The following is a 26,083-nucleotide window of genomic DNA, read 5'->3' as shown; positions in this document are numbered from 1 at the left end:
ATGCTTTACCTGTTAGATCTTTGAAGAAGGGAAAAAAATTATGACAAAACAAAAAACATAGAGAACATTCTGAAATGCAACATGGACAATTTTGATTACACTAAATTCAACAGGTTTTATACAATCAAAAACAATGCACCCAATAATTAAAAGGAAACAGAAATCTGGGAAATAATTATTGTAGCTAGTGTTTCTACTAAAGGTCCCATATGTAAAAAAGCATATCGAGAATTGATTCAGATTTTTAAAAATACAAGTCATTCCCCCAATTGAAAAATGGTCAAAGAATTTGAGCAGGGAGTTTTCAGATGAAGAAATTAAAGCCATTTCCAGTCACTCTAAATCACTATTGTTTAAAGAAAAGCAAATTAAGACAACTCTGAGGTATCACTTCGCATCTCTCAGAATAGTTAAGATGAGAGAAAAAGATGATGGTAAATGTTAGTGAGGATATGAGGAAACTGATACACTAATGCATTTCTGGTGGAATTGTGATCTTATCTAATTTTTCTGGAGAACAATTTTTATAACTATGCCCCAAAGACTAAAAAACTGTTCATAATCAGCATTGTCACTACTGTGTCTGTATATCAAAGAGTTCATAAAATAGTGGAAAGGACCCATATGTACAAAAATATTTGTAGTATCTTTTTTGTGGTGGCAAAGAATTGAAAATTGAGTGGATGCCCATCAATTAAAGAATGGCTGAATGAATTATAGTATATGGAAGTAATAGAATATTATTGTTGTCAAAGAAATGATGAATAGGCTGATTTCTGAAACACCTGAAAAGACATGAATTGATGACAAGTGAGGTGAACAGAACCAAGAATATTGTACACAGCAACAGCAAGATTGTATGATGACCAACTTTTTTATTATAACTTTTTATTGACAGAACAAGTACTTGGGTAATTTTTTACAACATTATCCTTTGCACTCACTTCTATTCTGACTTTTCCCTTCCCTCCCTCCACCCCCTCCCCTAGATGGTAAGCAGTTTTATACATGTTAAATATGTTATAGTATATCCTAAATAGAATATATGTGTGTAGGAATGAACAGTTTTCTTGATTCACAGGGAGAATTGGATTCAGAAGATAAAAAAATAACCTGGGAAGAAAAATGAAAATGCAAATCGTTTACACTCATTTCCCAGTGTTCCTTTTCTGGGTATAGCTAATTCTGTCCATCATAAATCAATTGGAACTGAATTATATCTTCTCTTTGTCAAAGATATCCACTTCCATCAGAATACATCCTCATACAGCATTGTTGTTGGAATGTATAATGATCTCCTGGTTCTGCTCATTTCACTTAGCATCAGTTCACGTAAGTCTCTCCAAGACTCTCTGTATTCATCCTGCTGGTTATTTCTTACAGAACAATAAAATTCCATAACATTCATATACCACAATTTACCCAACCATTCTCCAATTGATGGGCATCCATTCATTTTCCAGTTTCTAGCCATTACAAACAGGGCTGCCACAAACATTTTGGCACATACAGGTCCCTTTCCCTTCTTTAGCATTTCTTGAGGATATAAGTCCAGAAGTAGCACTGCTGGATCAAAGGGTATGTACAGTTTGATAACATTTTGGGCACAATTACAGATTGCTCTCCAGAATGGTGGGATTCATTCACAACTCTACCAGCAATGCATAATTGTCCTAGTTTTCCTGCATCCCCTCCAACATTCATCATTATTTGTTCCTGTCATCTTAGCCAATCTGACAAGCATGTACTGATATCTCAGATTTGTCTTAATTTGCATTTCTCTGATTAATAGTGATTTGGAACACTCCTTCAATAGTTTCAATTGTATCATCTGAAAATTGTCTGTTCATATCTTTTGACCATTTATCAATTGGAGAATGGGTTGATTTCTTATAAATTAGAATCAATTCGCTATATATTTTGGAAATGAGGCCTTTATCAGAACCTTTAACTGTAAAAATGTTTTCCAAGTTTGTAGTTTCCTTTCTAATTGTTTGCATTAGTTTTGTTTGTACAAAGGCTTTTTAATTTGATGTAATCAAAATTTTCTATTTTGTGATCAATCAATGATCTCTAGTTCTTCTTTGGTCACAAATTCCTTCCTCCTCCACAAGTCTGAGAGGTAAACTATCCTATGTTCCTCTAATTTATTTATGATCTCGTTCTTTATGCCTAAATCATGGACCCATTTTGATCTTATCTTGGTATATTGTGTTAAGTGTGGATCCATGCCTAATTTCTGCCATACTAATTTCCAGTTTTCCCAGCAGTTTTGTCAAATAGTGAATTATTATTCCAAAAGTTAGAATCTCTAGGTTTGTCAAACACTAGATTGCAATAGTTATTGACTATTTTGTCTTGTGAATCTAACCTATTCCATTGAGCAACTAATCTTCTTAGTCAATATCAAATGGTTTTGGTGACTGCTGCTTTGTAATATAGTTTTAGATCAGGTACAGCTAGGCCACCTTCACTTGATTTTTTTTTTCATGAATTCCCTTGAAATTCTCGACCTTTTTTTCTTCCATATGAATTTTGTTGTTATTTTTTCTAGGGTTAGTTTCTTGGGAGTCTGATTGGTATGACATTAAATAAATAGATTAGTTTAGGGAGTATTGTCATCTTTATTATATTTGCTCGGTCTAGTGTGATGATCAACTTTGATATCCTTAGGTCTTTCTGGCAATTCAGTGATCCAAGGCAATTTCAATATATTTTAGATGGAGAATGCCATCCATATCCAAAGAGAGAACTGTGAAGACTGAATATGGATTGAAGCATACTATTTTTATGATTGTTCTTCTTTCTCATTGTCTTCCCCTTTTGTTCTGATTTCTTTTTCCCAATATGACTCATGTTGGAAAGTGTTTTTTTAAAGGATTTACATATATAACCTAATAAAATAAAAGTTAAAAAAAGAAAAATTTGGCAATTGGTATCTTAGGTTGTCATGTATCAAAGATAACATTTTATATCATAATAATAAAAAAATTAGTCATCTTTTTAGTGAGATTAGGAGATGAACATAGGATAGAGATCAGAAGACCTAAAAACAGAATATGTTCGTGTAGAGTAAGGGAAAGCTCTACAATTTTGACAAGTTTCCTATTCCAGGATTATCTAATGAAAGCCTTATGGTACACATGGAGCCTGTAAGCATTATCACACACATAATCCTTAGGGAAAAACACCAAGAGGTCCCAGGAAGGAATGCAGTGACATGATCCATACAATTGAAGGAAGAATAAGAAAACTCCTGGGCTCTGATTTCTTTGAGTTGACTATAGAGAGATTGGGTCAAAATCTCTTAGCTTGAGAGAGAGACTGTATGGCAGAACAATGGAGGTTCCAGAACCAGATCCTCAACATTCTACAATAATGTCTAGTTTCTATTCTAAGGATTTAAAGCATAGTATACCCACATTGGAGGAACAATGGAAGAACTAGTCAAAATTCAAAGACTGAAAAGACCTTGACTTTACTCACTGCCATCATGGATTGTTCAGAAAATATTCATCTGTTAGAAGAGGCTTGTAACCCTAAATTTATTTTTCTTTGGAGAAGTTCAAAATTCTGTGCTAGTACTATATTTCTGGAGAACTTTATAAATTCTCAGGATGAAAGGAGGACTCACCTTTCTCACCAACATTTGTTGGGGGAGTTAACTCTAGAAATTCTGATTTGGGAATTCTTTTTTGTTCTATCCTATTAAATTCTCACCATTCCATTCCTAACATAATAGACAAAGAAAATTTTTATCATCTCCAAAACTTCCTTATGAGAAGAATTCAAGTCAAAGAGTGACAGTAAATAAGACCCTAAAGGGGAGGTAGAACTCAAAAAAGATAAAAAAGTATCATTTATTTATGCCCTAGCCTTAACAGCTTAAAACAAAAATATGGTTTAATCAATCAAAGGATACGAATTGAAACCCTGCTTTCAATATTATTTTATGACCTAGACTAATCTGTCTGAACCTCAATTACTCCAGCTGTAAAACAAGTGATTTGGAGTAGATAATCTTTGAGGATCATTTGAGTGCCAGATCTTTGGTACTATGTATATTCTGCTTTTGATTTAGAGAGAAAATAGAGGCTGGCCTATAATTAATAATGCTTAAGGATTGTACAATTATGGCTTGTACAAGATCTGGGCACCCACTTACACTTAAATACTTATAATTGGAGATATAGATATGAGATATAGTCAATCTACTTTCTAAGATTTTTCCAGAGAAAATTTTGGTTGAGGAAAATGACCCACAAAGCTACATTTTATGGAAAAAGTTTTGATTCATTGATGAATTATATTTATTTTTTCTGAGACAATTGGGTTTAAGTGACTTGCCCAGGGTCACATAGCTAAAAAGTGTTAGGTGTCTGAGGCCAGATTTGAACTCAAGTCCTCAGATTCCAGGGTTACTGCTCTCTATCCACTGCACCAACTATCTGCCCCAAATTATATTCATTTAAAGGGAGTCTTTGTGCCTAATCCATTTAAACCCAGGTTTAGGGTCATAATTATAACCTGAGATAAGAGATTTTTGGGGGTAGGATTCATATATTCTAAACTCCTTTCTGAACTATGAATTCTCTTCGCAAAATTCATGACAAGTGATATCTTCTTAAGGGAAAGATGAGATCAGACCCAATAATGCATGTAGGGGAATTTGTGTACTTTTTTTCTAATTCTTTCCTTTGCCTCATCATGTGATAGCCTGTGGTTTAGATCTGGCATTTTGTCAAAGGAAGAAGAATCAGAGTTGGACTGAGAAGTATGAAAGGAGGATTCTCAGGGGAAGCCAAAACCCCACAAATAGAATCTCTCATGTTATGTTTGAATGAAATGAAGAGATTTAGGCTATATGACAGTATAGTTATGGTTTCAGAATTAGTTTACTGATTGTCCCTCCCCCAATTTTTAATTTTTCCCTCTTAATTTTGCCCATCCTTAAAAATCTTTAACTTCACTTTACCAGGCACTCTCTTAGATTCTTCAGACAGATTCCTTTGAAGGGGGAGCTGAAAATACTTATTTTCTTTCCTCCCCACTTTCCTACACACTCTTTAGCTTGTTCCAGTCTTGATTTTCATCATATCACTCAACAGAAACCATTTTCTTCTATATTATCAATGATCCTCTTATTTGCTCAGATTTGTTACCACTTCTCAGGCTTCATCTTTCTTGAGATCTCAAAATATTTTATATGGTTGAACAACTTTTCTTCATGAATACTTTCTGGATGGTAGTGATAGGAGATTTCAATTATCCAGATGTCTGCTAGATTCTCTGCCTAAAGCAAAGAATCTATTAAGTTCTTGACATTCTTTGGTGATAATTTTATCTTTCAAAAGCTAGAAGAAATAACAAGAAGAATTTCTATTTTAGATTTAGTTATTGTTTTTTAAATCAAAGTATTATTTATTTTAAACATTCTTTTCTTTTTTAAATTTCTACCTTGCCAGCACTTACTGAGAAGTCAAGCAAAATAGTATGTTATACATATTGAATCATGTGAAAGAAGGAAAGAAAGGAAATAAGGAAAGGAGAGGGGAGGGAAGGGAAGAGCAAAGGAGGGGAGAACAGAGGAGGGGAGGGAAAGGGAAAGCAAAGGAAGGGAAGGGAGGAAAATGGAGGGAAAAGGAAAAGTAGAGAAGAGGAAAAGAGAGGAGAAGAGCAGAGAAGAGAATAGAGAAAAGGAAGAGGAGAGGAGAGTGAGGGGAAGGAAGGAGTTGCTACTGAGTATTATAAGGAAAAGTCCATGTAGTCCTATATTCTCTAGTGTTTTTAATAGGAATGGGTGTTGGATTTTGGCAAATGCTTTTTCTGCATCTATTGAGATGATCATATGGTTTTTGTGCATTTGATTACTGATATAATCAATTATGGTAATAGTTTTCCTAATATTGTACCAGCCCTGCATTCCTGGTATAAATCCTATTTGGTCATGGTATATTATCCTGAAGATGATTTTCTGTAATCTCATTGCTAATATTTTATTTAAGATTATTGCATCAATATCCATTAGGGAGATTGGTCTATAACTTTCTTTCTGTTTTCAAGCTACTTGATTTAGGTATCAGTACCATGTCTGTGTCATAAAAGGAATTTGTTAGGAGTCCTTCATTTCCCATTTTTTCAAATAATTTATATAACATTGGATGTTAGGTTCTTATTAACTTATTTTCTTTTTCCAATTCAGAAATTCTATTTTCTTGAGACTTTTTTAATCTTTTCCAATTCAGAAATCCTACTTTCCTGTGTTTTTTTAACCTTTTCTAATTCATAAATTTTGTTTCCCTGCCTCTCCTGTGAATTCTTTATTTTTTCCAACTCCAATTTCAGGATGTTGTTATTCTCTATCATAGCTTCCCTTTCCTTTCCCCATTTTTCTTCAATCTCCCTCAATTTTTTAAGAGTTTCTTCTAGGAGAGAGTTATGTGATGGGGGGCAGGAATTGTTCCCCTTTAGGTTGTTATCTGCTGTCTCTCTGCTGTTAACTTCCTCGGGGTTGGATACCTGCTCTTTCTCTGTATAGAAGGAATCTATGGTTTTTCTAGCTTTTTTGCTCATACTTAAAAAATCTTTTGGGGTCTGTCCCTGGGGTAGGAAATTATTTATTTACTTCTTTACCAGCTTCCTCCCAGACCGGATGGATGCAGTGGCTCCTGCGCCTGAGCTAAGATAGAGCTCTGGGAGAGAGTTCCCCACCCCCTCCCTGGAAGTGCCTCAGAGGTGATTAGCACTACTGTGCTTCGAGGGCGTAGAATAGTAAAGACAGCACAGAGCCCAGCCTATGTGTCCGGGTGGGGAGTGGATGTCTGCAGCAGGTGACGTGAAAAGCCCCTGCGCTCAAACTGGAAGTGTCTGCCAGAAACTGCGGTCCCTAGTTCAAAGGTTCCGCTTCTCTGGGACTTCCTGGAGCTGAGTTCCACTCCCTCCAGCTAAACTAGGCAGTGTGTGTTGCCTTGGGCCGTATCCACCCACTTGTCAATCTCTTAACTATTCTCAGGTGGTAGCTGAGGCCACACCCCCTGGTGCCGAGTCTCTGCTGAGTCACCCCCAGGATTGGGGAAAATCTAATCTGAGTTTTAAAATATTTTGGCTTTCTCTTCTGAACTGCTAAATAATTAGCAGAGAAGAGCTAACAGCCTGTGCCATATTCCTTTACCTCAGTGGCTTCTCTGATCCCAGAGCCCTTCCCAGCACAATGGGCGCAGTGTGCCACTACCCCACCGTCTGTGCTGGTCTCTCTTATTCCTCCCCTGAGAACTGACCTTTCCTGTTGAAACTCCAGATTCTCTTCAGCTGGTAAGTCGTGCTTCCAGTCCTTATGGTATCTATCAGTCCTGAGCTAATTCTGAGACTTAATTTATCTAATTGGTTGTGAGGGAGTGAGGACGTTCACTGAGTCGTGTGTTTCTTCTCCGCTATCTTGGCTCCGCCCCTCAGAGATTCTTTATGTATCTTGTATGACCATTCCTCAGTCTTTTTTGTTGGATCTTCTTCTGCTCTTATTCCAGTAAGAAAAATATTTCCAAAAGTAATGTTATTACATTATATAGATGATATATTGGGATGTGCACCTGAGGAACAAATGTTAGAAGCATGTCTATAAAAAACCATAGTAACACTAAGGAATTATAAATTGCACATAGCTCCAGAAAAAATTCAAAGAAATGCTCCTTTTCAATATTTAGGATATGAAGTATATCCTAAGATGCTTATAGTACAAAACTCTCCTTAAGAACAGAAACACCTTAAATGACTTCCAGAAACTGCTAGGAGATATCCAATGGAGTGTCGAGTGTTAGGCTTGACTACCTATCAACTGCAACCATTATATGACATTTTAAGGGGAGATAGTGCTTTAAACTCACCACCCCAGCATACAAAAGAAGCTCAAGAAACTTTGAGAGAAGTTGAACTGGCTTTATCCAATGTGGTTGAAAAAGTCACTCAAAAACTCTTGGAAATATCAGTTTTTGCTACTCAAGAGGCACAGACATCAGTCCATCAAAGATACAGTGTGATAGAGTGGGTGAACCTCCCAGCACAACCAGAACAAAGCCTTACTCCTTACCCAATACTTGTGGCTAGAATTTTATTAAAGGCCAGTAAACAAGCAGCACAATTATCTGGGATAAGACCTGACAAGATATACACCTTTTATACTAATGCACAAGTTAATGTGTGCTGTGAAACCAGCCATGGCTCCAAATTTTACACACAGTTCTCCATTAAAGATAACTAGACTGTTACATAATTGGCAATGGATTCTGGAAGAAAAGGTTTCTAAAGTTCCTCTTAAAAGTTCAACTATCTTTATAGATGCATCTAAACATAATATTTGTGCTGTATACTCTCATGACTTAACTATAATGAGAGTAATCAGAACTCCTTTTCAGTCCATTCAGCAGAATGAATTGTATGCAATCATTCTAGCTCTTACTTATTATCTGGGAGACATAAATATAATATCTGATTCGGCCTATTCAGTAGGTGTGGTACAAAGAATTGCCACAGCCTGAATAAAATTTGTAGCCTCCAATATATATCAGCTCTTTAAGGAACTTCAAGAGCAAGTGAGAAAGCATCCAGGTAAAATTTATATCTTGCATGTCCACTCTCATAGTGGGCTTCCAGGTCCTATTTTTGATGGGAATTCAAAGGCAGATAGCCTTCTAAATATGTTGGCCAATACTCCTTTATTTCAAGAAGCCCAAGAATCTCATTCTAAATATCATCAGGCTGCCCAAGCTTTATGTTTACAATTTGGAATAACAAGAGAAGAAGCTAGGAGCATAGTAAAAGCCTATACAGCTTGCCTTCCTTTCCATGCTCCTAAATTCCCTCCAAGGAAGAACCCTCATGGTTTGAAACTTAATGAATTTGGCAAATGGATGTGACACATTATAAATCTTTTGGTTGTCTGCCTTTTATTCATGTTGTGGTAGATACCTTTTCAGGATTCATTTTTGCAATACCAGCAGCAAAAGAGACAGCCTGAGTGGTCATTGAATTCCTTATACAAGCATTTGCAATTATAGGTGTGGCACAAGCAATAAAAAAAGACAATGGACCTGCATATACTTCTAAACATTTTGCATACTTTTGTGCACAGTATAAGATTTTACATACCATGGCATACCCTTTAATCATCAAGGACAGGCAATAGTAGAGAGGAGAAACAGTGACCTCAAGACACTCTTCCAAAAAAAAAAGGGGGGGAGCCACAGGTAACCCCAAAGAACTTCTAAATCTAGCCCTTTATACTATTAACTTCTTAATCTTTGACAAAGATGCACTGGTTACAGCAGATAGATTTTATAACCCACCAGAAGGGCAGTGTCCAGTGCGAGCAGCTCCACTGTCTTTAGATAATCACCAGGTCATGTGGAGAGACCCAGAAAGTGGTGAATGGAAGGGACCAGATAGGTTAACTGCTTTGGGGAGAGGGTTTGCTTGTATCTCTACAGATGGAGAAGGATTCAGATGGGTACCAACAAGCTGTATTTGCCTTGTCCATCGGAGAGAGACAGAGCAGACCCTTGAAATGAAGGAGAAGACCAAGAAACATCGGGTGGTTCTGTTGCTGACTGTCTGCCACTGAAAGAGCCTGGCAGTTATGGCGTTTGACTCATGGAAATCAAAAATTGTTGTACTTGAAAACCCTCAGGAATCATTTGAGTCTCTGAGACATCATAAGACTATTGTAGGACTGAAAGTCCTCAGGAATCATTGGATTCTCTGAGGCATCATAAGACTATTGTAGGTCTTGAAAACCCTCAGAAATCATTGGATTCTCTGAGACATAAGACTGTTGCAGGACTTCAAAACCTGTAGGAATCATTGGATTCCCTAACATATAAAAGACTTGCAGGACTTCAAAAACTTGTGGGGATCATTGAATTCCCTGACACATGAAGCAAGGGACAATAGATTGGTTTTAAACTATCTCTTGGCTGCTGAAGAAAGCATATGTGTGACTGATGTTTACCTACCCTCCTTCTAAGACCTCTGGAAATATTTTACAAGACCATGTTGATTTATATTGTTTGTTATATCACTACTTGCATGTACAATTCATGTTTGTTACACCTGATCAAGCCTGTGCATTATTGCTATGTGTTTGTGTAATACCTCCCATGCTGATGGGTTTGTGCATACCTGTCTCTAATAAGATCCTTCAGCCCAGAAACCCACTAGCAATCCCCACTTCCCTTTAGTGCTTTTCATCTCCCTCCCTGAGAACTCAAGGATGGCATGACCAACTGTGTTCTAAAACAAAAGAAATGGGAGATGTAAAGGGCTAGAACTGAGCAGATGCACTTAACTGAGATAACCTATCACTTAAGGCTAATTATCAATTGGACAATTCTCTACTAACATGCTTGGAGGATGACCTTACTCAAGCCTGTGCTGGCTTGATCTGTGGGTCTGGACAAAGAAGGGGAAGAGAGATCAGAGGGTGGCGTAGGACAAGCAGGATCATTTTTTGGTGATGGAGAGGGATAAAAGAGGTGTGGAGATTCCTATATCTAATCCCCTGACATTGACCCCAAAAAGGCCAAGAATAAAGACTTTTGCTTATCCTGACTTAGGTTGATTCTAAGATATCCAGGGTACTAACACAGCCATTACAAGAGAATGCAAAGTATTTCCCTGACTAGTTGCAGTCAAAGTAACATCTGGAAAGTTTTGGTGAAGGGAAGTGATCCAGTCTCTAGTCATGACTGATTAAGGGACTAGAGATCTAGTTGTCTAAGAAGCCAGATGGAGTGAAGGATGGAATCATTCTGAAGGTTCTGAGCCAGAGATATCTGGCCATCCATGCTATTTCTCAGTATTTTGTACTTCTAATCAATGAATAAGATGAGAAATATTAGGATGTATTAACAGGAAGGAAGAATGACTGCCTCATGTTCCATATAGATACAATTTATCTCTTAATAGATAGTGCTTTTGTTTCTTTTGTAACTGTTCTTCCTGCATCTATAAGTATCTGGATATAAATGGATCCTGGATTTAAATAAGTATATAGTTCTTTAGAAAGAGTATTGTCCAAAGAAGCAAAGAGACAGAAGCCCCAGTTTAAAAAAAAAAGAACATTTGCTTTGAAAGATGGTCTTTTGCTGTTGGGGGAAGTTTGGAGATCAGTAAAAATACTTTGCAAATCCCCAAAAGCAACCCTGAACATTAAGGTCTTTCTTTTCAATTCTGGGCCCAGTTTATTATCCATTTGTTCACCTTCCCCCGTAAGTACTTAAGAAATGTGATATGAAGATCCAAGTGTGGTAGGAAAAAAAAACAGTTTGATGCAATAATTATTGCAAATATTTTCCATTTTTCCTGTTTGTAATCATTTTTCTCCCATTTTTATCTTTGAATGCTCATTGGGATGGCTATGCTGAGTTGCATATCTTGATTGGTTTTAACTAATCCCCACTACTTTTCCCTGCCTAATGATATTATATTGATCATAAATATTCATCAGCTTTCTCTGTAAGATCTTCAGATGAATTTGTAAACCAATACATTACCATTATTCCCTCTTTCTAGCTCTTCGCAGTTATTAAATGTTTGCTGACTAAGCTTTTTCTCTGTTTTTTTTTTTTTAATCTTATTGTAGGAATTAATTTACACAGATTAAACTTCTAGATAAAAATATTACAGTCAATGTCAATGTCATTTCTATTGTCCATTTCCTACTATTTCCCCTTTTCAATAATAAATTGAACTAACTCAGGTTTATATCTCAAGTGTATGATAAATCTTTTTTTCACAATTAACCTTTCTTCATGTTTATTGTAAGTTCTGATTTTATGTCTGAAGAATTAATGATCTGAATAAATACAGGCATGTTTCATAGTTAATTTTCAAGTATCAAACATTTAGAATAGAAAGGGATCTTACTATCCCTTGAGTACAATCCCCTAATCTTATACATGATGATAGAGAAGCTAAGTGACACACATTTATTGAGTATCTGGGGAGGGATTTGAACTCCTGTCTTTCTGCAGCCACACTTGGAACTCTATTCATTACATCAAAGGTATCAAACTCACAGCTAAAAGTGGGCATTTAGCTCTCCAAATTCCAGAGTGCTACTTGAACAAGATTTTATTTAAATCAAATGTAGATTTAATTGGGAAAGGTTTAACAAAATAAAAATTCATATGCAACAGAGGTAATGTTATTTTGTAGTTTTCTAAATGAAATGAGGCCCATAATGATTGAGTTTGTTAACATGCTACTTTTTAATGTGTGGGATTTAATATAAGTTTATATATTAGATTTTTTTTCTCTTCTGAATTTTTGTGTTATTCTATTGTTCTTCCTATATTGTAGCTACTCTCCATCATATGCCTTGATTATTGTATGTAGATAATTTTCACCCTTACCTTCCTGTTCAGTTTAATTTTTTAAATTAGATATAGAACATTATTAGCAATTAAATTCAAATTAATCTCTTTTAGGAATATTCTATAACTTATGTTAGTAACCTGTCATTTTGCATTTTAATCAATGATCCAGATATTCAAATTCCATTTGCAGATATAATTTTAATCAGCTCCTTATTTCACATATTCTATAGTTGTCTCTTCCCTCTCCCCCCATGCATCCCTTGCCTTTAATAGGCAACAGTGAAGAAAATAGCACCAGTATCCATATGGTCTTCCATTTCTCAGCCAAACTTTAACTATCTTGATTTCCTAAAAATATCTCCTGAAAGCATTATTTATGACCACTTGAACTAGCAGAAAAACATAGTAGGGTTTCATACCAAGAGCTTTTCTCTTCTCCCTCTATACTACTTCACTGTTTCATTCATTAACTCCCATGAATTTAGTTACCAATTTTACAGTGATGATTCTAAATTCTACCCATCCTTTCCAAACCCTTCTGCCACCCTCTGTTTTCTATATCTCCAACTGCCTTGGAGACATCTCCAACTAAATGTCGAAAGGATGTCTTAAATTCAATATGTCCAAAGCACATCTCAATCTTTTCCCTTCCCCAAACCTTTCCCTTCCAACCTTTAGTATGTAGAGCATGCAGAGAACATCAACATCCTCCCAAACCTCCCAGTCCCTTGAACCTATGAGTCACATTCAAAACTTCACTGTCTCACCAACCATTTCCAATCTGTTTCCTAGGCTTGTCAATTTCACCATTATATCAGATCTTGGATATACCCCGCCATGTCCTCCGACACTGATGCATATGCTCATCATCTCATGGATTATTGTAATAGCCTGATGATGAGCCTACCTGCCTCAAGTCTCTCGAGTCTCACATCCAAACTTCATCCAATCACTAAAGTGATTTTCCTAATAGAAAAATAGGAAAATAGACCTCACTTCTCCAACCACATCTGATGTAACTACTCAATAAGTATAATGACTTCCTGTTATATTTCTATGATCCAAATCTCATGCTAGTGAACTGATAGCTTTTCTGCAAACAAGACACTTCATCTCTATGCTCTGGATTTTCTCTTTGGCTCTTCACAATGCCTGGAATACTTTCCTTTCTCATCGCAACCTCCACGTTTCCTTATCTTTTTTTAAGTCTCTATCCAATCTCTATAGGAAACCTTTTTCCTCTCTAAAGTCTGATGTTTTTCTTCTGTTAATTGTTTTCTTTGTATACTGTATATAGTTTATTTGTGTCCATTTTTTTATTCTTTGTCTCCCTCATTAGATTATGCTCTCCTGACTTACATCAACTGATGCTGAGTGATATGAATAGAACCAGAAGATCACTGTACACTTCAATGTTGTATGAAGATATATCCTGATGGAAGTGGACATCTTCAACATAAAGAAGATCCAACTCACTTCCAGTTGATCAATGATGGTCAGAAACAAATATACCCAGAGAAGGAACACTAGGAAGTGAATGTAAATAGTTAGCACTACTGTCTATCTACCCAGGTTACTTATATCTTAGGAATCTAATACTTAATGTACAACAAGAAAATGGTATTTACACACATATATTATATCTAGGTTATACTGTAACACATGTAAAATGTATGGGATTGCCTGTCATCAAGGGGAGGAAGTAGAGGGAGGGAGGGGATAATTTGGAAAAATGAATACAAGGGATAATGTTATAAAAAAATTACTCATGCATATATACTGTCAAAAAATTTTATAAATAAAGGAAGTTGGAGATCCAAAAAAAAAAAAAAAAAAAAAAAAAAGATTATGCTCTCCTTGAGAATAGAGAAATTCTTTTGCTTTTTTAGGTCCCTAGTATTTTGCACCTTGCCTTGAACATAGTAATCATTTAGTAATGTTTATTAATTGATTGATGACTTTTATTCTTTTGATCTTTACTCAAAAGTCCCTCCCTTGATGGCATCTCTAGATAGGTTAAAATTCCTTGGAGAACAAACTAGTCCTTGCTCCTCAGAACCAGATACTCCTCTTCAGGAAAAAAAAAAAAAAAAAAAAAAAAAAAAAAAAAAAAACTTACTATTTTTTAAACTACAGTTTTCAGTGTATTTTCTTCCCTTTATGACATTTTCAAGTCCTTATGTAGGTCCATATTACCCCATGTGTGTGTGTATATATATTACCAGAAATTATTTGGGAGTTTGTGTGTGTGTGTGTATATGTATACATATATACACACACACACAAACTCCCAAATAATTTCTGGTTTTGCATCATATATGTATGTACTTATATGTGTGTATATTGCCTCTTGTAATATGTTTTAATCTCCTTGAGCACAAGGAACATCATTGTTGTCATTGTGTCTGTAGTATGTAGAATGACGCCTGGCATATAGTAACCATTTGATAAATAATTAATTTAAGCTCTTTGTCATTAAAAAAAAAAACCTTCTTTGCTCCACATAACTCAGAATATAGACATATTTCTCCTGTAGTAAAGTTTAAACAGTCAGTTTAATTCTGAGTGAATAACAAAATAGTTTGTGAATAGAGGGGAGGAAAGGACAATGTCAATGTAAGACCAGATTGTCAAAGGTTCATTTCTTAATTGTCCTATGTAACTAATACAACACAGCTGTCAAACTTCACAGGGTCCAGTTTTTTGTCTTTTGAAATGCCCATATCCATTTTGAGAACCATTGGGTTCTTCTTTGGGGATTTATTTCAAAGCAGTCTCAAAATGACATGCCACGTCATTTGAAGCAAAGTTCACTGGATTTCTTTTCTCTATATAAAAGTCTTGCGTCAGAAATTATTGAATAGTTTTAGGTAGCTAAGGGGACATAGTAAGCCAAGAGTTTTCAAGAATGGAAACCACTTCAGAACAAGTTCTAAAACTTCAGAAAAATAAAAGTTATATGCACATCGCCTAAATATATTTTAGGTAGGAGATATGAAAGTATTGCAAATCTTGAAGACATCCAAAAATAGAGACACTTATAGTATAAGCTTACTAAACTGGTGAATCTGAACAATATAATTAGGTAGGCCAGAGATAACTAGGTAGTCTTGAGGAGGGAGAGAAAGAGTACAGAATCAAAGGTCAATATTCTGATCTAGATAGATGAGTAGAAATAGAAGTTGCAGCAGCTAGGTGGCAAAGTGGATTGGGTTCTAAGCTAGACTCAAGAAGACTCCTCTTCTCAAGTTTAAATCTATCTTCAGATGCTCACTGTCTGTGTGATCCCATACAAATCACTTAATCCTTTTTGCCTTAGTTTCCTCATCTGTAAAATAAGCTGGAGAAAGAAATGGCATACCACTCCAGTATCTTTTCTAAGAAAATCCTATATGACATCACAAAGAGTCAGACAAGATTGAAAAATGACTTAGTGACAACAACAAAGAGATAGAACTATGATTAAAATATGTAATTTGTAATCAGCATGCTCAGGCATAAGTAATACAATGGGAAAACAAAGTCTGCATTGGAATCAATGAATATAGATTCATTTCCCATCTCTGATGCCCATGTGACTTTGACAAAGTTGTTTTATCTCTCTGGAAATCAGTTTCTTCATCTGAAAAATAAGGAAGTTATGACAGTTGGTTTTTAGCTTTAAAGGAACAGTTGGTTCCTAATTGGAAATAAATGATATTAGTATACAGTCTGAGGTATCAGCAAATTTAGGAATCAAACATCACACCAGGCAAAAGTAAATAGCAGAACAAAGAAGTTCCTACCAAAAGAATGTGAATACTGTTTAGTATAAAGCTTGCTAGCATAAGAAAAATAAGACAGTTGAAGTATGGTGGTAGAAAGACAGCAGCTACTATACATAATTCTGCCAGAAACACCAGCCTTTTCTACACTGTATCTGTCACCAGTTAATGTTGAAACTCTAGGAAAAGCCATGTTTGCCTACTGGAGTTCTAAGAGAGCCTGATGACATTGTTATTGAAGAGGGAGTATATGTGCTTAGAGAAGCAGAGAGTTAGGCAAGACCCATATCACTACAAGATCATCAGTCTATAGGGGTCTGGAATTATTAGTCTGGGTGACAATGTTTGTGTTCACTGGTTCTGTAGGTATTCCCTAGGGAAGGTCATGAAACTCTGCAAAATTGCCTTAAATTGTAGATTTAGAGAACATCAAAAAAACCAAAAAAAACAAAACAAAACAAAAAACATGGTGGTAAAGAATCCCTGACACAAGGCCAGTAGTGGTTGCATTCTCTATATCAGCAGCTCTCAACCTTATTTTTCTTGTCAAGACCACTTATATTCCTAAAATGTATTGTGGAATACTCCTCTAATATTTTGCTTATGTGGTTTAATTTTAAAATTTATTATATTAGAAGTTAAAATTTATTAATGTTATTAAAAATGTTTTTATCATGTGGAGTCGGTGAGTCTCAGGGATTCCTTAGGGCATCCCTGGACCACACACTGAGACCCATTGTTCAATATTACTCATCCAGTCTTCACTATGTTAACAGAGAAACATATTAACAAACAAAGTACAATCAAGAAGATGATCCATAATAGTACTGTATTAGTCTACCTTTCTTTCAGATTTTAAATAGCATTCTTTGATAAGGATAAGTAGAGCTTCCCCCAAGTCAGAGGCAGGGTTACTCAAATATTAGTAAATAGGCTTTCCCATTCTTTGCATTGCCACCATAGTACTAGGTATGTCCTCCTATACTGTTTGAGTGAGATTCATAAGAACATAAGAATCAAATTGTCCTACTTGAAAATAGAACTAGATTTAAATAAATAATGATTATATTAACAATAAAGACACTATTACTACTACAACTATTATGTATATAGCACTTTAAGGTTTGCAAAGTTTATTCAAATATTTTATTTAATCCCTGCAACAACCCAGAGAGATAAACACTTTTTTTTTTTTTTTTTTCTGCTGAGGCATTTGGGGTTAAAGTGACTTGCCCAGGGTCACACAACTAGGAAGTGTTAAATATCTGAGACCAGATTTGAACTCAGGTCCTCCTGACTTCAGAGCTGGTGCTCTATCTACTACACCACCTAGCTGCCCCCGAGTACTAAGCACTCTTAGTACTCCCATTTTATAGGTAAAGAAACTGAGACAAGTAACTTACGTTATTTAAATAGGGTAACATGGCTAGAAAGTATCTGAGGCTGGATTTGAATTCAAATTTTCCTGATTCCACATCCAATGTTTTATATACTGAATCACCCAGCTACCTTAATCACCATAATTATTAGTGTCTCAACCTGCTTTATTTATCTTTCTAAGTTGCCCTAAGCCTTTCTCCTGTCTGGGTTTTGACATTTGCCTGACCTTGACCTATGATTAAATACTTGGATTCCTTTCTGCTCTCCCATCTGTGTTGACCTTTGATAACTGTGTATAGCATAACATAGTGGAGAGAAAATGGATTGGATCTACATTAATATAATGTACATTTTATAGTGCCTTCTAAGGTTTGCAAAGAGCATACTCACATTATCTAATTTAAGCCTCACAATAGCTATATGAGGTAGATATACTGCAAGTATTATTACCTCTCTTTTTAGATCAGGACAATAAAGCTTGGAGTAATTAAATGTTTTGTTGATAAACACATTAGATATTAGAGAAATGTTCTAAAACCAGATGTTTTTTGACTCTCAGTCTATTGCATTTTCTACTATGTCAAACTACTTCTCTGTGTTCAAATTCTATATCTTGACACTTACTACATTATCAGAGATAGAGACCTAAACCCATGGAGATGCAATTTCCTCATCTGTAAAATTAATAGAATAATATTTGGACTATTTATCTCATGAGATTCTTATGAAATTGCAATAAAATTATGTATTTAAAGACTTTTGTAAAACAAACATTCCTAAATTAACATTTCTATAGAATAATAATATAATTCAATTAACATCTATAAAAGAAAATTCTAATATCTACAAAATCTGTGAAATATTTGAGAATCAACCTTCAGTATTAGAATGGAGTTAATTACAAAATGCTTCTTAAAAAATAATGAATAAATTAGCTAGAGGAATGTCAATATAATAAAAATGACAATAATACCAAGGTTAATTTTCAGATTTTTTTCCTTTTTATTTATTTTATTTTTTATTATTATAAATTTATTGACATTACATATGTGTGGGTAATTTTTTTTAATTATATATATATATATATATATTTTATAATATTATCCCTTGTATTCATTTTTCCAAATTACCCCCCCTCCCTCTATTCCCTCCCCCCGACGACAGGCAATCCCATACATTTTACATGTGTTACAATATAGTCTAGGTACAATACATGTGTGTGAATATCATTTTCTTGTTGCACAATAAACATTAGAATCCGAAGGTACATGCAACCTGGGCAGACAGATATTAGTGCTAACAATTTACATTCCCCTCCCAGTGTTTCTTCTCTGGGTGTAGCTACCTCTGTCCATCATTGATCAACTGGAAGTGAGTTGGATCTTCTTTATGTTGAAGATTTCCACTTCCATCAGAATACATCCTCATACAGTATTGTTGTTGAAGTGTACAGTGATCTTCTGGTTCTGCTCATTTCACTCAGCATCAGTTGCTTTAAGTCTCTCCAGGCCTCTCTATATTCCTCCTGCTGGTCATTTCTTACCGAGCAATAATATTCCATAACCTTCATATACCACAATTTACCCAACCATTCTTGTGTGGGTAATTTTTTACAATATTATCCCTTCCACACACTTCTGTTCCAAATTTTCGCTTCCATCCCTCTACCCCCTCTCCTAGATGGCAAACATTTTATAATATTAAATATGTTATAGTATATCCTTTTTATATACTTTTGTTTAGCTCTGGTTTTTTTATAAGAAAGAAATGGAATTCACCTGTTTCATTAAATGCCCATCTTCTTCCCTAGAAGATAATGCTCAGTTTAATGAGGTAGTTTATTCTTGGCTGCATTCAAGTTATTCTGCTTTTCAGAATATCAGATTCCAGGCCCTTCAATTCTCTAATGTGGAAGCTACTAGATCCTGAGTAATCCTTATTGGGGATCTTCAGTATTTGAATTGTTTTTTTCTGGCTAATTGTAATATTTTTTCTTTGGTCTGATAGTTCTGAAATTTAGCCACAATATTCCTTCGAGTTTTAGTTTTGTGGTCTCTTTCAGGAATTGGTTAATGAATTCTTTTAATGGCTATTTTACCTTCTGATTCTATGATATCTTGGCAGTTCGTTTTAATGATTTCTTGAAAAATAGGGTCTAAACTTCTTTTTATATCATGATTTTCAGGGAGTCCAATAATCCTTAGATCATCACTCCTAGATCTATTTTCCAGATCTTTTGGATTCCCAAGTAAGTATTTAACAATTTTTTCTATTTTTTCATTTTTTTGTTTTGCTTGAATGATTTTTGATATCTTCAGTTTGATATATCCAGTTGTTCAGTTCTGATGTTTAATGAATTATTTTCTTCATTTACTATTTTTTTACTTCTTTTATTTGTCCAATTGAGTTTTTAAACGAGTTGTTTTGTTCTATGGATTTTTTTTTCCATTTTTAAGGAGTTATTTTCTTTTTCCAATTCACAAATTCTGTTTTTTGGGAGTTCTTTACCTTTTCCAATTCACATATTCTTTTTTAGGGAGTTATTTTCTTTTTCCAATCTATCTCTTAATGAATTATATGCCTTTTCCAGACCCTCTTGAAGTTTTCCTTTCATTTCCCCATTTTTCTGGTAGCTCTCTTTTAAGATCCTTTTAAATTTCTTCTAGAAAAGCCATGTGTGGTGGGGATCAGGGCACATCCCCCTTTGGAGCTTCATCTGGAGACAATCTGCTTTTAGACTCATCAGGATTTGAAATCTGTTCTTCTCTTTCACTATAGAAGCTATCTATAGTGAGAGCTTGCTTTGCCTTTTTAATCATTTTTTAAAAAGATGGGATCTGATTTTGGGTACAGAAGTTCTCATCTTCCTCTACAGACCAGGAAGTGATAGCACCATAGTGCTGGGATCATGCTTAGTCACTCTGGTGCTGCTTGGGTATGGCCAAGAGCTTTGTGGTTTACTCTTTACCTTTTGTGTTTATTGTTACACCCCTATGGACTACTCTAACTTGGTAGCTCCCCTTTGAGCTACTCTTAATGCCCGTCCATCGACGGCACGGCTAGGCCACACTTACCCATCTTCGGGCACCAATCTGGATCCCATAGAGACAGACCACCATTAGGTAGGGGTGAAGCAAAAGAGAACTTTATTCTGAGATAGCACATATTTATACCCCACTGATGATATGGGGGAAGGGGGAAGTCCTCTAGGAACCTGGCATAATGTGATTGGCCCGAGAAAAAGGAGGGAGGTGTGCTAGGCTTTGAGAGCACTAAGGAGGTGTAGTACCTGTAATCAGACATCGCCTCATGGGGCTGTGCCCCACCTCCATGTAGGACTCACCTGCACCTCAGAACCTCTCATCCCTCAGGTCCTCCCACATGCCTTGAACTGCATTCCTTGCTTCTAGAGGCTTTTTAACCCTTACATTTATGTTGGATGTTTTATAACTTCTCTGCTGATCTACTGGCTTGCACCAAGGCAGAGTGGTCAACACTCTGGTAGAGTTCTTCCTGTGGATTCTCTGCCCTGTGGAGACTGCACCTCACCCCAGGACTGATCAGTGTGTGCTGGCCTCCATACTCTGCCTCTCTGCCTGTACCTGACTACTTCCTTCCCAGCCCCACTGAAACAAACCTTTTCTAGCACTCTTTGAAATTATCTTCTTCTGGTAATTTGCTGCATTCCAAATATTAGTGTATTCTACCAGTCAAGCACTATTTCAGAGGCTGAAGTAATTAGTGTGAGGGTGGCAGGAGAGTTCAGAAAGAAATATGTGTCCTCTCCACCATCTTGGCTCCACCTTGGGAAATCTTTTAAAGCAAGTATCATTCATGAGGGCTTGATTTCCAAGATATGTAGAAACTATAAATGAGAGAAAACTTAGAAGCAAAAGGTACAAAGCAAAAAAAAAAGAATAAAAGAGAAATATATATACAAGCTGAAAAACCATTTGTTTATAAAAGAGTAACAAAAGGTTATAAACATAATTCTCAGAAGAATTGTAAAGTATTTACAATTATATGAAAGAATACTCTAAATCATTAATAATGAGAGAAATACAAATCAAAATAACTCAAAAATTTTACCTCATATCTAGTAAATTAGTAAAGATATTGAGAATAATCAGGGTTGCAGAGCTTATAGAACAGAAAACATACAATTCTACTAGATTAGTGTAACTTATGAAAATCAATTTAGAATTACTCAAATGATTAAACATCTGTACCCTTTGGTCCAGAGGTTTTATTGCTAGGTATAAATCCCATGGGAGCCACTGACAAAAAGAAACACACACACACACACACACACACACACACACACACACATATATATATATATATATATATATATATATATATATATATATATACATATTTATCACAGTACTTTTTTTGTGCTAACTAAGAATTAGAAACAAACTTAGATACCAATTAAAATGGGCAATGACTAAAAAAGCTGTGTCTCATTAATGTCATTGGAATGTTACTGTCATAACAAAGGACAGATGTGATAAACATAGAGGATCATGGAAATATTTACAATGAATTGATGCAAAATACAATGTTTTAAACAGAAAAATATAAACTTGACTACAACAAAGCAAATTAAAACAGTCATCACCACAAAAATATCAAAACTGGATTATCAAAATCTAAAGAACAAGAGTAACACCAAAGACCATCTATGAGAAGGCACCTCCTTCACTACATTGTATACTGGAGATGGACTACAGGTATAGTATACTGCATGTAATATAATTCTGTTTTGGTTGGTTCATTAATTTTGAATATATTTTCCCTTGCTCTCTTTAAAAAGAAAAGTATTATATATACTTTTTATTTTGTAGTAGGAGGAATCAGAAAGAAATCTTGGTGATGTAAAAAATCAATTGTATGTTTGTATATGTTTTATTTAAAAACTCTCTGTAAACAGAAATGTCAGCTATTTAGATTTGAAGTTCTGGTTTCAAAACACGCCTTTGCAATTTCGTAGACATGCGACAGTAATCAACTGAATCCCAGTTTCCTCATCTGTAAACTGAGAAGAAATCATCTTAATTATTCATGACTTGCCTACTTCATGGATTTACTTACTGCAAGGTTCAAATCCATAGAACCATCTATCTATAAGGCAAAGGATTTTAATTTTTGCTCTAATTTTTTTCCATCTCCCTCTGCCTCCTCCACCCCCCAATAACTAACTCAGCTTCATGTATATGGGACAAACTTAATCAACCTTATGTTGAACAGAATGAATATGTAAGAAATTACTCTGTAAACTGCCTAAGTCTATAAATTCAAGTGATCAGTTATTATGTTACCTCATTAATTAATCTAATAAAACTCTTATAATATTATCTAGCTGTCACAGTACCAACATCCACCTGGTGACTCTTTCTTCATCTCTGCTTAGTCATTGACACTTTGAGCCTCTCTTAGAAGAGGAGGAGACAAAAATACAGAGTGGAAAATTAGAGCTCTTCCTGTCTCCCCATGAAACCACTTGAGCAATCAGCAGGAGGCAGTGAAGATCACTGAAGAAAACTCAGCCTCAGCCCCAATCCACCTCTCTTATTAATTCCATTTCTCTAAATCTTATGGGTTCTCAGTAGCTGTCTGATAAGATGCCTTTTCCCCAGCATTTTCCATGCATTTTCTTTCTAAGTTTTAAAATAGCAATATTTCCCCAAGGACAATGGCACTAATAAAGACATTAACAACAAATTCCCCACACTAAGATGCAAGTTAAGAACTGTAATCCTCTTAAGTTCTTTTGCTTCTATGTTTCAGGGAGATTTTATTGGATATTTGATGAGATGATGAGAAGAACCATGACTGATTATCAGGATTTCAGGAATGTGTAGACATCCTAGGGTGAGTTATTCCAGAAATGTTAGTTAGGATTTGAGTTCTCCAGTCCCTCAACTTGCTTCTCTACAAAATGGGACTAATAACATTCACTGTGTTAGAGGTACCTTAAGAGAACAAATACTGTGTTTATTGAACATTAACACACATTCAACCTTTTGGGATAAAAGGGTATAAATGTGGATATCATTATACTACTCACACAGCACAGAAGCTTGGGAGTTGTATTAACTATTGTCATAAACACATGGAACACGGAAGTTCCCAGGCAATGTTGTTCATTGCCTTGTGCTGTTGTTTCATTTTCCAGGGTGATGGGACCTCTGTGGGATTTCTTCATTAGTTCTGTGCCTTGCTTACTGTATGACCTTGGAGAGCCTATTTTCTTATCTGAAAAAAAAATGGGGATAATAATCTCTGCCCTACTTAGATCATAGGATTCTTGTGGAGATCAAATGAGGTAATATGTAGATAGGATTTTTTATCCTTATAAGGTTTGAATTTCTAGCTGGAGAAGTGCCAAATTTAAATTCAGACACTTTAATTTGAATTTTCACCTAACCGTTGTTATAATCTGTAAAATAAGGTTTGTAATCTGTAAAATAACAGGTTTGTTATTCACATTGAATGAGAGAGTGATGGACATAAGGTACTTTCTACAAGGGTACAGATATTAACTATAGAAATATAAGTTACCCTTGTCATCATAGTTATCATCATCATCATCATCATCATCATTATCATCTAATAGAAAAGCTGTTTTTTAGTTCTCAATTTTCATTTCTAAGAAACTCCTCATCTGTTTCTATCTTTCTGTCTCTATTTTTCTCTCATTTTCTTTTCCTCTTTCCCCTTAATACAATAGCTTCAATATGGGCCCTCCCACACACACACACATAGTGATATGTGTACTATGATACAAAGGGATTACAATATGCTTCTCTTATGTAGCCTGATTAGTAACAGCATCTATCTTTGTTTTCATGTCCAATCTCTTCAGCTAGGAAAGATACAAGAGGAGTGACAGTGTAATATTCATCTTTATATCCTTTCTTGGGAATAAGGTAAAAATTAATATTTATTCATTGATCTAAGGAACCCTACCTTTTTGAGTACCATCTTAGTTTTAATTGTAAGAAGTTATCCATAGAGTACAACTTGAGTCCTTCTTCCTATCCAAGGCATCTTCTTCTATAATCTTGTTAACATTGGAAAACAATAAATAAATAAATAACCAGAGCTATGAAAGAACATTTGAATTAAGGGATGAATGAATGAAAGTGTGAACAATAAATTAATGAATGAATGGACAAATAACAGATAAATGAATAAATGAACAAATTGATCCTTTAAGATAACCTCATTATCCACTCTCTTCCAAATGAGAATGATTATAATGAGAATTCATTGGTTTAATCCTTATTTGGAAAGCTTGCCCTAATCAGGTTTTCTGAATTAGCAGGTAAAAAATGTATTGAAGGCTATTAGGAAGTTATACTTAGGATGCCATTCACATCTTAATCAATTCAGACAATTTAGATGAATTTGCCCAGTATTGCAAGTTTACTGAAGAATTCATACATTCTTCTCTGGTAAAGGGCAGTCATATTTTTCCAATTCATTAGAACTCCACTATCCTCAGTGCCTTCACAACAGAAAACATTGATGTGATTTGAGATAACATATCAAAATGTGAGTGACTGATTACAATTTTTCTTGTTGCCTCTCCCAAGGATAGCTGCATTTTTTTAATATTCAAAAAGATCAAGTTTTAATAACAATAATATATAACTTTGACTTTGGGAAAGACATTTCCCTTCTGGGGGGCTCAATTATTCACCTGTACATTAAGAGACAAATTAGATAAAAAGTAATAAGCCTTCCAACTCTAATTCCTAGTAGCCTATGAATCATTATTAACATTTATTGTGTGATCCTTAGTCATTTTACTCTCTTTGAACCTATTTCTTCACTTTCAAGATCGGCATAATATCACTTGCACTACCTCTTTTACAGGATTGTTATAATAAAAACTCTTCTAAAATCTTATGGTGTTTAAAGAAATGCAAGTTTTATTTCATTAATATCTCATGATGGATTTGGGGCAAGTCAAAAAGAAAGATGTTTTAGAAAGAAACAGCCATGTCACTATTATCTCAGTCATATCCTATAGAGAATTGAAAGAGTTCCAGATCTGATATCAAACACTTAGGATAGTACACTGGGAAGAATGTTGAATCGGGAATCAGAGAATGCGGGTTCCAATCCTGCCTTTCTGATACTTACTACATTTATGACTTTGAAAAAAAAATCACTTAACATCCATGTGCCTTAATTTCCTAATCCAACTAAATGACTTTTGATGTCCTATCCAGCTATAGATATATGATTTTGGGACCTCTTCAAAATGGTTATGAACATCATTGTCCCTGTTTTTAAAATGAGCAAGTTGGAATAGGTGAAGTTTTCTAGCCTAGAAGTATAAGACCTGTGGTTCAGAGTTCTTTTGAAAGCCAGTCAGGAAGGTTTTGTAAGAAATGTTTTGCAAGTCCATCTGCCTAAGGAGAAAACTGGAATAAATTGGAGAACTGGAGGTGGCAGAGTATTTGGGGAGAAAGAGATACACACACACACACACACACACACACATATATATATATATATATATATATATATATATATATATATATATATATATAT

The sequence above is a fragment of the Sminthopsis crassicaudata genome, chromosome 2 (genome assembly GCF_048593235.1).
Source record: "Sminthopsis crassicaudata isolate SCR6 chromosome 2, ASM4859323v1, whole genome shotgun sequence".
In the NCBI taxonomy this organism is placed as follows: domain Eukaryota; kingdom Metazoa; phylum Chordata; class Mammalia; order Dasyuromorphia; family Dasyuridae; genus Sminthopsis; species Sminthopsis crassicaudata.
This window is presented reverse-complemented; position numbering follows the sequence as displayed.